Below are 10,834 nucleotides of genomic sequence, written 5' to 3' on the forward strand. Positions count from 1 at the left end.
ACCACACCGGGTTAGAATATAACAGATTTAAACCAACAAATGCTCAAATGTAAAGACTAAACAAGGAAACAAGGATGAGTCTTTTTAAAGGGTTAATTTAGCTGCTTGGCTTGTTGCACTTGTGACCCTTTTTCATCAGTGCTGAAACAACAGCTCCTCTGAAGAAACAAATATGCAGTGAAGCAGGGATGTTAAATCCATTTTACACGGTGGGCCACATCCTGGCTGAACTCCCCTTTCTGTCAGTGTAAAGAAATCTAACTACACATTTAGCTGAGATGTCTTAATATAAGAAAAAGATGTCATCTCAACAGTGTTTCTTAGTTTCTCGACATGAAAAGAAACAGTGCTGCAGTAAATGAAAGAAATGTGACTTCAGCTGTAAGAAATGAATGTGTAAAATTACAGAAACAGATGAAGAGAAAGCTGAAAATGTCCTATTGGGGTTTTGTTTTTTTACAGTTAACCAAAAAAGGTTAAGAGTTAAGTTAACAGCTGCCGACAGAGGATGAACATACATCTCCACCCTCTATGTCTGAGTGATTATCTCACAGCAAACATTAAATGTCCACCCTCTGTGTTTTCAGCATTGTTGACTTTGTAAAAATGTGATTGTCGGCCTCTGCAGTGGGTCATATGCTCGCAGCGTCCAAGCGGCGTCCTACACCGAATTCCCTGCGAGCCTCAATGATGAGCTGCGCAGTAACTGAGAACAAAAGAAACCCACACAAATACAAAGACAAATGCACTGGTTCAAGCGTGGAATCAGCAAAGACCAAAAATGGACTCCTTTTTTTCCCTCCCTCCCATCGTCACCCTCACACACACACAGCTCACATTCTTTGTGTGATAACCATTCACTGGACGAGAGGCGGGGTCCACCCTGGCCGTCCATCACATACAGGCGGTGTGATAACCCCTGTGTCAGATTCATGGCCATGTTTAAAGTTCAGCTACTACAGTCCAAAATCCCTCATATAGTTTTCTGTGTACTGCGAGTGTGTGTATATATAAACACAGAATGTTGCCAACGCTGTTATCAGCTGGTGTTTTTGAAGCTGATCTCGTTTTTGGGGCCTTGTGTCTACACCCAGCCTCTTGCAAGTTTGCCTTCATGCAAACTGTGATATTTGTTTATGTTGTTTATTTGGTTTTTTTATTACACTTAATAAGCCTTAAGCTGATGATGGGCCAGCCAGCTCTGCAAGGTGAGATCATCCTCCTAGGCATCATCCCTTCCTAATTCCCACACTGGGACATAAACAAAACGTGTGTGTGAGGGTGTGCGTATATGTGTGTGTTCTCACTTGTGCGTGTATCCCAGCCACGCTACAGTGTTTAGACCAAAGCTGTCAGTACTGGAAGGCATCCAACTCTGCTGAGGGATCGAAGCTTTTCTGACTGTCTAGACACAAAAATGGCATTTGTGAATAATCAGGTCATCAGCATAGTTAAACGGAAACCCGGTATTTCAACCCCACCCCCCACCCCTATCTTTGTGCTTTTATTCCATCGACTACGATCTACTACAGTGTGTATGTGTGTATATATCAGCTGTGCTTATTGGGAACACAGCAGCTTACATTTAAAGACTGAAGAGGGAAAGAGAGAGATGTTCTTAATCACAGCAGGGTTGCTTTGATTCATTATGCAGATTAAAATTAATAAGATGCAGCGTCGCTTATAAGCTAAATGATAAGCGAATGTCAACTGTGCTCCAGCACTGTGGTCTGCCTTCACGTCTAATTGCAGACTTTTGGCCTATTCTACACAAAAAGACTAAAATCAAAGTGTGACACCCCCACCCACACCCACCCCCTTCCCCATCCCACCTTTACCAAAGCCGACCAACTGCCCGAGAGCGTGTATGAGTAGCTGTGGTGGAAAGACAAGTCTGCTTTCACAGTGCACAACTGTGTACACACACATATGCATTCTGTGAGCTTTCTTCTCTCCTCGGGGTATACTCTAAATAGTAGTCAAAGGGAGGGATTGTGGGGGGAGGAAGCAGTGATGGTGATGAGTGCAGTGGGGGTGGGGTAGGGGAGACACAAGAAAAGATGCAAGAAGAAAAAGCGAGCTTGTGTGGATGATGTAGCACGCTGCTAACGCTGACACGCACTTGCCTGAGCTTGATCGAATCATTGGAGGCATAACTGATGTCTCTTTAAGAGGATAGATGGTTCAAGCTGTAATCTATGTGATTAATCAATCTTTTAATTTATTTCATTTTTAGCATTTACTTTCTCTATGAAGATGAATATAATTTCAGTATCTTTGCTTTATGCCGCTTACTTAACTTTATATTTAGAACAGCCTAAAGAGCAGTAAGAGAACTATTAGTCAAAGATTTGGAGAAAGTAGAAAACAATCAATGAAATCTGCAGTTTTTATGTTTAGTAACTATTAAATTATTGTGAATTATGGTCTCAGCATTAACCAAAATAATCCTCAATGTGATTTTGGTGGCAAAGCAAAGCAGCTCTGGTGAGCAGTGAGAGGACGGGACATTGGTGGGTCAGGGCTAGTTTTTAATGAGCATACGGTGGCCTTTGACCCTGGATTTGACCTGCTTTTGTCTCCATAAACTGCGAACACAAGATAAAGGAGAGTGCTGTGTGCTCTTTAACACCCCTCCTGCCTCTGCCCACTGCAGATTTACTGTTGCATTTATAAAATCAAGTAAATTCATATTCATATTTTCAATGATGCCACACAGTTTGGCTGTCAATCTAACGTTGTCTTCTGTTCTGCATTTCACATTCAATGGCATAAAAGCTCCAAACTTCTGTCTTCAAAGCGCGCAACTCTGCAGAGCTGCTTGAATAATTTACGGCTAACTTGCCTGCAGCCTCACTGCTCATGGGTGAGCGGGCTGATGCAGACTTGACGCAGCTTTACTTGTGACTGCGACCAGAAATTATCGAATGAGGTTGACCGTAGGCATGGAATTACGGTTACGTATAACTCCTGCTCTCTGAAAAAACAAAGAAGGGGGGAGAATGACACATTCAAGATGCCACACGCTGGCACGGTGCCTCAGATTGTCCATTCAACCTAGTCTAAATTACAACAAGTAGCCTCAGTCAGCTCTCCATCCCCAATCACGAACACTGGGCTCCATTTACTGGATTTATCTTTGAAATGGATATTTGCATGATCCTCCATAAAACCCATAAATGTCTTTCTAGCTTTTCCAAACTTTTTTAGAAAACATTTTTTATACCATTAAAAGTTATAGTGGTTCAAGAGACTTAGGTTGTGTCTGTAGTAGAGTGTAGTTCTAAACTACAAATATGGAAAAAACAAATCTCCAATAATCAGCTGCCTCTCCAGTAAGCCTCTGATCCTGCAGGTGTACCACAGTCCAGGACTGCAGCTGGAGACAGCGGTCTCCGTTTTGCTCTGCAGTCTTGGTAAGCTCAGTGTAGGGACACGTGAACGAGTTCTCCACCTGCTGCAGGTTCTCTAATGGAGTGGCCACTAAGCTCTTGAGGACTACCACTGCCACCTGCGGCCCAGGACAATGCACTTGGAATCTGACCAGGGGAGACTATCTGGAGCGGCGCCTTGAATGACACAGAGGATCGCCACAACAGAGACTGCTCAGCCAAGAGGGGATAACTACTGGCTAGAAGCGAATGAAGATTCAAAAAAAGAGCGTGGCCATTCTTTTGCTTGCAAGAAAAATACTAAAGTGAATCTGCAAATATATCTGGGCTTATATGTGTGGGTAACACTGGTATATGTTTCTTTGTTGAAAAATAATAATAATAATGCAAAATAAGAGGTAGAAGAACTCATTTATTAGTTGGGTACAAATCATACCAGCCGTTATTTGAGTCCTCATAAGACAGGGATTCAATTGTGTACAAATAAAGCCCTGATACAGAATGTGGGTTTAAGATATGGAGAAGAGCAAATACATAGCAATGATGCTGAGGAGGCTGGCAGCGATGCACATCAGAGACATCTGACTGCTGAATGTTTCATCAACTCTCAGCCACGTCTTGGCAGAGTACTAACAACAGCAGCATCAGTCACTGATTCAGACCCAGAGATGAGATATTTCCTTAATTATACACTAGCAGGTACTCTATAGTATCCTTTATGACTATAACTCAGTTGGCACACGGAAGTTAAAGTTTATATCACTTCATCGCTGCAGCCACAGACTCACGCCTGTGCCACTTAGTGGGCTGGTTTTGTTGCATGTGACTGCCTCTTCCGCAGCTTCAGCACTGAACATAATGGCTGGCAGCTCATCCATGAGATAAGAGACTGATTAATACCAAACAAATCCCCATGTGCATGATGAGGATGTGCATAAGGATGAAGGAAATAAACTGATAGGTATGCAATGTAGTGGCTGCGTGAGACGCCGATAAATCCAGCTAGATGGCTGTGAGTGGCGCCGCTACCTTAATGCTAATCGCAGCTTTCTCTCCCCCCCCCCCCCCCCCCCCTCCCCTCCCCCCTCAAACACCCCCAACATGAGGTCAGGAAAACCGCCTCTGTCCCACACACAAATAAAGTGCAAACAAAGCCTGCCGCTCTCCATGGCATTCCCCACAGACCGTGGGAGGGATGAGTGAGCAGGGAGAGAGACAGAGTGAGGAGACAGCCAAACGGGAGGAGGGAGACACAGTGAGCTTCCAAAAAAGTCTTCTGCAAAGTGAGAAATCTGGCTGATAATGCAACTTTGTTTCTTTTTTAACTCCTCTCTTCTTTTAACATTTTTTGTATTCCCAAAACTCCAAAACTAGATCACATTATATGTGTTTTGATTGTGATTGTCCAGCTGGTTGTGGACATTACAGGCTCTGTAACCCTTTATTCTATTTACCAACCTCTCACAGAACAAATTTATATCCTTTGCTGTCAGTGGTAAGTGCTTCAAATTTGACCCACTTAACATCTCCAACATTTAGTTCCCTTGTACCTGCTACAAGTTGCTGACTTTCATTAGCATTTCATGGCAGCACTCTTACTCTTTTCCTGTGTGCACACAAGATCCAAGAGAGCAGTATTATGCATTTTCCTTTTGATCTAAGAGTCATGTACTCTACTACCTTAAGTCTGATTTATGTTGTAGCCTGGCATCTTTACGTTCCACTTTCCTTTGATGATGTTTACACCCTTGCTAGGCATTAAAATATCTAGCATTTTTCTCCCAGACATCACATGGAAAATGTACCCAAATGGATGGAAATACGATTAAAAGAGAAATATTTTAAGGACGTGGATGCCATCAGTTCTCCAGACCTACCTCTTATAGATGGCACGACCAAAGCGAACATAAACACCTATCGCCTTCTTTGCTCCTTGTCAAGTGAACTCCTTAATGGTGTATAGTATAGTCATTCCTACCGAGTGATTTCCAGTTGTTCCCTGGGCTGCTCAGTGAGACAAAGTGAGGCATGAGAAATACCCTGCAAGTCTTTTTTCTACTTTTCTTGGCTGAGAGGGAGCAGCAGATTGTGTGACAGTCACCTGGATCACAGAAACATGTGATCAGAAAGGCTGGCACTAATCCTTAGGACTCTTCAGGGGCACTAAGATTTTACAATGTCATCAAGTGAGCAACTGAATTAAGAGTTTACAAGCCTATAAAAATATTTTGTTAATGTCGTAAATGTGATAAAAAATATATATATAATAACAACTACTGAACAATTTTAAAGCAAAGGGTAAAGAATAATAATAATGCGCCCAATATGTCCATGCTGTATAGTTTAAAAAAAAAAAAAAAAAAAAAACACACACACACACACACACACACACACACACACACACACACACCAAAGAAAAGAGATAAAACATATACACAGTATGCAAACACAGTGTGGTGTGGTACAGGGAAACTCAGCACCCTGGGGACAGGAAGATTAACACATGACAGAGCTCATTAACCCTGGACAAAGAGAGATGCTAATCTTGAACAGTTAGCTTCAACTGTCCACAAACTGTCCACAGAAACAGAGAGAGGGGCAAGGAAGGCAGGCAAGAAAGAACAAGGAAGGAATATGAAGCAGTTAAAGGGGCCGTAGTATGTCCCAGAAAGTAGACAATACTGTGTGGAGCCAAGGCTAGAGGGGCAATCAGCCCCACAACAATAAGGGTGGAGACAGAGCCCAACTACAAACAACGGCCCCAATGGCGAAGGCCCTACTACAGTCTGGCTAAGCTCCACCGCCTGCAGGGGCAACCAGCAGGGCAGCGCAGAGCTCCACTGTGTGGATATCGATCGCACAGGAGAAAGTGGGGAGCCAAGCAGGCAACTCCACAGATGGCCAGGGCAGTGAAGGAGACAGACACAGACAGAGGAAGTGCATTAGTGAGGCAGGTTCCTCTGATGCTGTTAGCGCTTCCCCCTGGGAGATAAGAGAGATGTTGATGACATGGTTTTAGAGAGGACAGCTTTTTAAAAAAAAAAAAAAAAAAAAAAAAAAAAAAAAGAAAGACACAGAGAGAGACGGGGGACCTAACAGAGAATCTAAAGCTAATTTGTAACTTGAAGAGCTGCTGGATCATCTCCATAATGGGCCGTCTGCCCACAAACAAGCTCCTCTCAGGGGGTAAATGAGATCAGGCCAGCCCAGGACCAGCTGGTGGCTTGGATCAATGACACCAGATAGAGCAGATACAGAGACAGGGGAAGAGACCAGAACAGAGGCATCTGGAGAGAAGGGCAGAAACGCTACTGCCCAAGAGGCTCTGGTGCTCTCTTGAGATTTACAGAGGGGGGACACGGACTTCCGCACGCAATGTACAACCGGAACGTCTCTGTCCTTAAGAGGATTATGCCGTCACGTTTTAAGTGGAACGTGGCACGTTCCAGATGGAATCTGATCTCTTGCAGGATGGCAGACAGGTTGCATGGTCAGGCTGATCTGCACCTACAAAATACATCCTTCTGAGAAGCACACATCTGGCCTTAAAACGGCACATCTGTCCAGGACAGAGACACTTATTTGAGCAATTCATAGGAAGTTGGTGATTTATGTTAGAGCAAAGAATGAAAAAGGCAAAGCAAGATTTATGTCAACAGGGTAAACTGATATGACTGAGAAATAAATTGGCTGTTACAGCTGCTTATGGTAAGCACCAGTGTCAGGCCCAAATGCCTATCATTCCTGTTGAGCCTGTGGTGAGGGTAGGCTGGCTAGACACTAATATAATCTTGACCAGTTTAGCCACAAACACACGGCAATGGCGATGTATGGACGACGACATTGACTCCATTATCTCAGAGCCAAAATTGTTAGAGGAGATTGGATGACTAAGGATAGAGCAACCATCAGTCTGGACCAATTTTTTAAACTATATCGGTGACCAGATTGCACCAAAACGCAAAAAAAAAAAAAAAAAAAAATCAAGGCGCCACAAACACAATGTGCAATGACAAATCTGGTCTTGAAGCCTAGCAACAGGGCTGTGAACCATGTCCATTATCCAGCCTCCCACCAGAGGAATTCAGAGAGCCCAAACACAGCAAATTACTGCAGCTGCTGGCAAATACAGTCTCAAAACCACGTCGCCAGTTGCCAACTGCATGCCCTGACAACTGCGACACCACCAACCAAGGCTGCTATCAAGGCTAGAGCAGCCAGACGACAGCAAAGTTTATCTCTTCTTTGTCCTCACTGTGAAAATTCAATGCGGTGCCCACGGCGGTTTCCTCAAACCTCAATCAGCCAGCAAACAAAAGGAAATGCAGCCAAACATACTGTTTCTGTTGGTGTTTTGATAATCTCCAAACAAGAAGCTATTGTGCAGCTGTTGCCATGGATTAAAAGAGAGCTGTGGGGCGATAGTGGTAATTTCTAATGAGGCCATAAAGTGCAAGGGCCATGGGTTCAGGCCGAAAAAAAGCTCGATGACCAGAGGGCCAGTTTTGTCCTTGTCACTGCTGAGAAGTTCAGAGCTGGGGGGGGTGTCATTCTGAGTCACACACCCACCAACACCAGGCCTTTGACTAAGGGCGAGCTGACACACAGGTCTATTAATGCAACAACCATCTCCCCCTCTCAAGACCGAGGCATGGGTCGAGAGGCCAGCTTAGGGCAAAATAGGTCATTAGAATTTAAATGGCCTTGAAACAAATGCTTATGAAAGAGCTTTTCTTTGAAAAAACTCAAACAGGTATGCATATTTCAGATATTTTAGGTATGTTTTGCACAGACAAATGCAGGGGGAGAGAAACAATTACTGCACAGTTTCTCTCAGTGAATCTGCAAGACCTAAGAAAGCATTTATAACATCCTTCTTTAAAAGATATGAGTTACAACCATTAAGTTAGCTAATGAATCTCATTACCACATGGTTCCTGTTAACGGGGCTCTAGTATAAGTATGCTCATTCACAGTTCAAATTTATTTTGCTTTATTTATTTTTATTTATTTAGTTCATCCACTGTCTGAAAAAAGCTCTTTTAGCCATCTTCCCACTATCTTAAACGCAGATGTCTTTTGATTGGCTGCACCTGGCAAAACATAAGATGGGCGTGGTTTATTTGCCTGAGCATGACCATATTAGGACTACCTGCTCTCACTGACATCATACAAAGCCGAGAGTAGAAAAAAAAACAGTCTGAGACATTGTGATTAGTGTTACATATGGTGATTTTATCATTTAAAACTTTGGTCAGGTTTATTTTAAAGTGATTAAGTACAAATCTGAAGCAACTCTTCATTTCATTTAGTGGACACATAGTAGTAGTAGCGGTGCGGGCTATGGGAGACTATTTGAGACAGCGACGCTTAGTCCTCGTGCACCGCTAACACTGTAGACACCCACACCCTTGATTCCAGCTCCAAAAGTAGACAAACGACAGAGGGATAAATGTTAATTTTCTAAAAGATGCAATACAAACAAAGACAGAGAAGATAAAACTAGAAAGAAAGTAGATAACTCCATCAGATTTTTCCTAATTACAATGATCGGTTTCATTGTTTAGCTTCTGACAAATCTCCCTCCACACACACACACACACACACACACACACACACACACACAAACACAATGCCTCTGGCATTAATCTCCACCCTCCAAGTAATAATCTTTCTGAAACATCTTAAATAACTTCATAAAGCTGAGTGTGGTTTTCAATGGCAGATAAATTTAATTTCACATGATTGCATTAGGCTGCATGTCTGTCCTCCATTTGCCTGCCTCATCCCACTGACTCCATGAGTCAGCCATTCTCTCATCCACGCACCAGAGAGAGAACAAGGGGGGGCGGCAGACTCACGGATGGCTTAGCCCACCCCCTGACTTAAGAGTCCTGGAGGGTCTCCAAACCCCAAGCCTGAAAAGTGTCCGTATTAGTTGCCCTGGGATGGCGTTTCCTCACGGTCGATCGCTGCTCATTATTTGACCAAGCCGTGCCCACCAAGGCCACAGAGCTCAAGACAATTTATGTCCCTTGTCTGAGCCACCGCTGGGGGAAAGAATACACTTGTAGGCTGAGGATAAAGATTTTTAATGCTTGCATGTTTGCAGTTTATTAAACGCTCTTGGCAAGGCTTTGGGAACTGTCAGTGTTTTCTCCTCCCTATTGTTCAGCAGAGAGGGGGCTTAATCTGTCTTGCTGCACTCACTCACCCCCCCCAAACAAAAAAAAGGAATCAGTGAGGGAGCCCCTCCAGCCTTATGCCACAATAGCTGATCACTTTTTGGAGACGAGGTTGTGGTGATGGTGGTGACATTAATCACCTCTGATTACATGCCAGCATGAGACTGTGCACAAACTCTCTCTGAGATTTACACTCTCCCTGCAGGATCTGCGCAGAGATTTGCTTTAACATGCTCCAAATACGCCCAAAGTTGGTCTGTTGAGTTAAAACGAAAGCTGCAAATTTATTAGCACGATATCTGCCAGCTTCTTTCCCCCCACTGAGACGGCTGAAACATTGCTCAGCAACTCACACTAGTTGGCTCATCACAGAACAATGGGCAACCGCGATGGAGGATGGAGAAGGAAGGAGAGGTCAGAAGAAGAGAAAGTTTAGAGGCTAAAAAGGTGGATAAACAGTCACACAGCGAGAGGAAACACTATGAAAATAAACAATAGCGTGGATTTAAAGGCATTTAGCTTTTTTTCCCTTTTTTTTTAGCTTTGGTCTAACAGGTCCTATGAGCACTTGAAGCTACCATGCAGCCTGCCACCGCCCCATCAAGCCCCTTTGCACGGGAATCAAAGTGACTGAAACGGAGCGGCTCGCCCTCAAAAATGATGAAGTGACACTAAAACAAACCCGTTTGTACATTTCCGACGCAAATCCAGTCACACAAAGAGCAAGCCGGATTCCACTGCGCTGCTTAGCGTTAATATAAAAAACACGAGTAATAACACAGTAAGCAGAGCAGACACTCCGTAACGGACGGCAGAAAATCATTTTAAATTGTGGCTTTTAATTAGCTAAACATGACTTATTGACTGACAATAGCATGCTAGCTAAAGCTAAAGAAATCTCGACCTTACCGGTTAGTGCAGCGACGAGCTAGCAAAATCCTCTCCAGCTACGCCCAAGTGTTAGCCGGTACACCCAGACTGGATCCTCGAGTCCGGCAAAAAATAACGACAGAAAGTGAGGATGGGAATTAAAAACGAAACCGGGAATGAGGGGCGGAAAATCGCGGGAGAGCTGAGCAAATAGAGCCGAGACGTCAGACAAAAAAAACTTCTAGGTCTCAAGCGCCGTTTTTCACAAGTGATGCGCGTTCCCTGAAAGGAAGAAAGGAGGAGAATGAGGCTTTGCTCCTCACACACACACACACGATAGTAGACCGGTGAACGGATGGATGGACAGGCTGAGGAGAAGGCTGACGC

General features: G+C 43.8%; 1 protein-coding gene across 2 annotated transcripts in view; it reads right to left on the reverse strand.

Annotated features, from left to right (window-relative positions):
- The window catches only part of wu:fb95e10 (flocculation protein FLO11), a 34,166-nt gene extending 23,332 nt beyond the window's left edge, over nt 1-10,834 (reverse strand). Inside the window, exon 1 of one of the 2 annotated variants that reach the window (XM_040045762.1) lies at nt 10,487-10,834. The gene's annotated coding sequence lies outside the window, so the exon portion shown is untranslated. Of the gene's footprint in view, nt 1-1,307; nt 1,759-10,486 lie in introns of those variants that run through there. The other variant, XM_040045763.1, reaches the window with a different exon arrangement.

The sequence above is a fragment of the Simochromis diagramma genome, unplaced genomic scaffold (assembly GCF_900408965.1).
Source record: "Simochromis diagramma unplaced genomic scaffold, fSimDia1.1 OVJJ01000150.1, whole genome shotgun sequence".
Taxonomy (NCBI): domain Eukaryota; kingdom Metazoa; phylum Chordata; class Actinopteri; order Cichliformes; family Cichlidae; genus Simochromis; species Simochromis diagramma.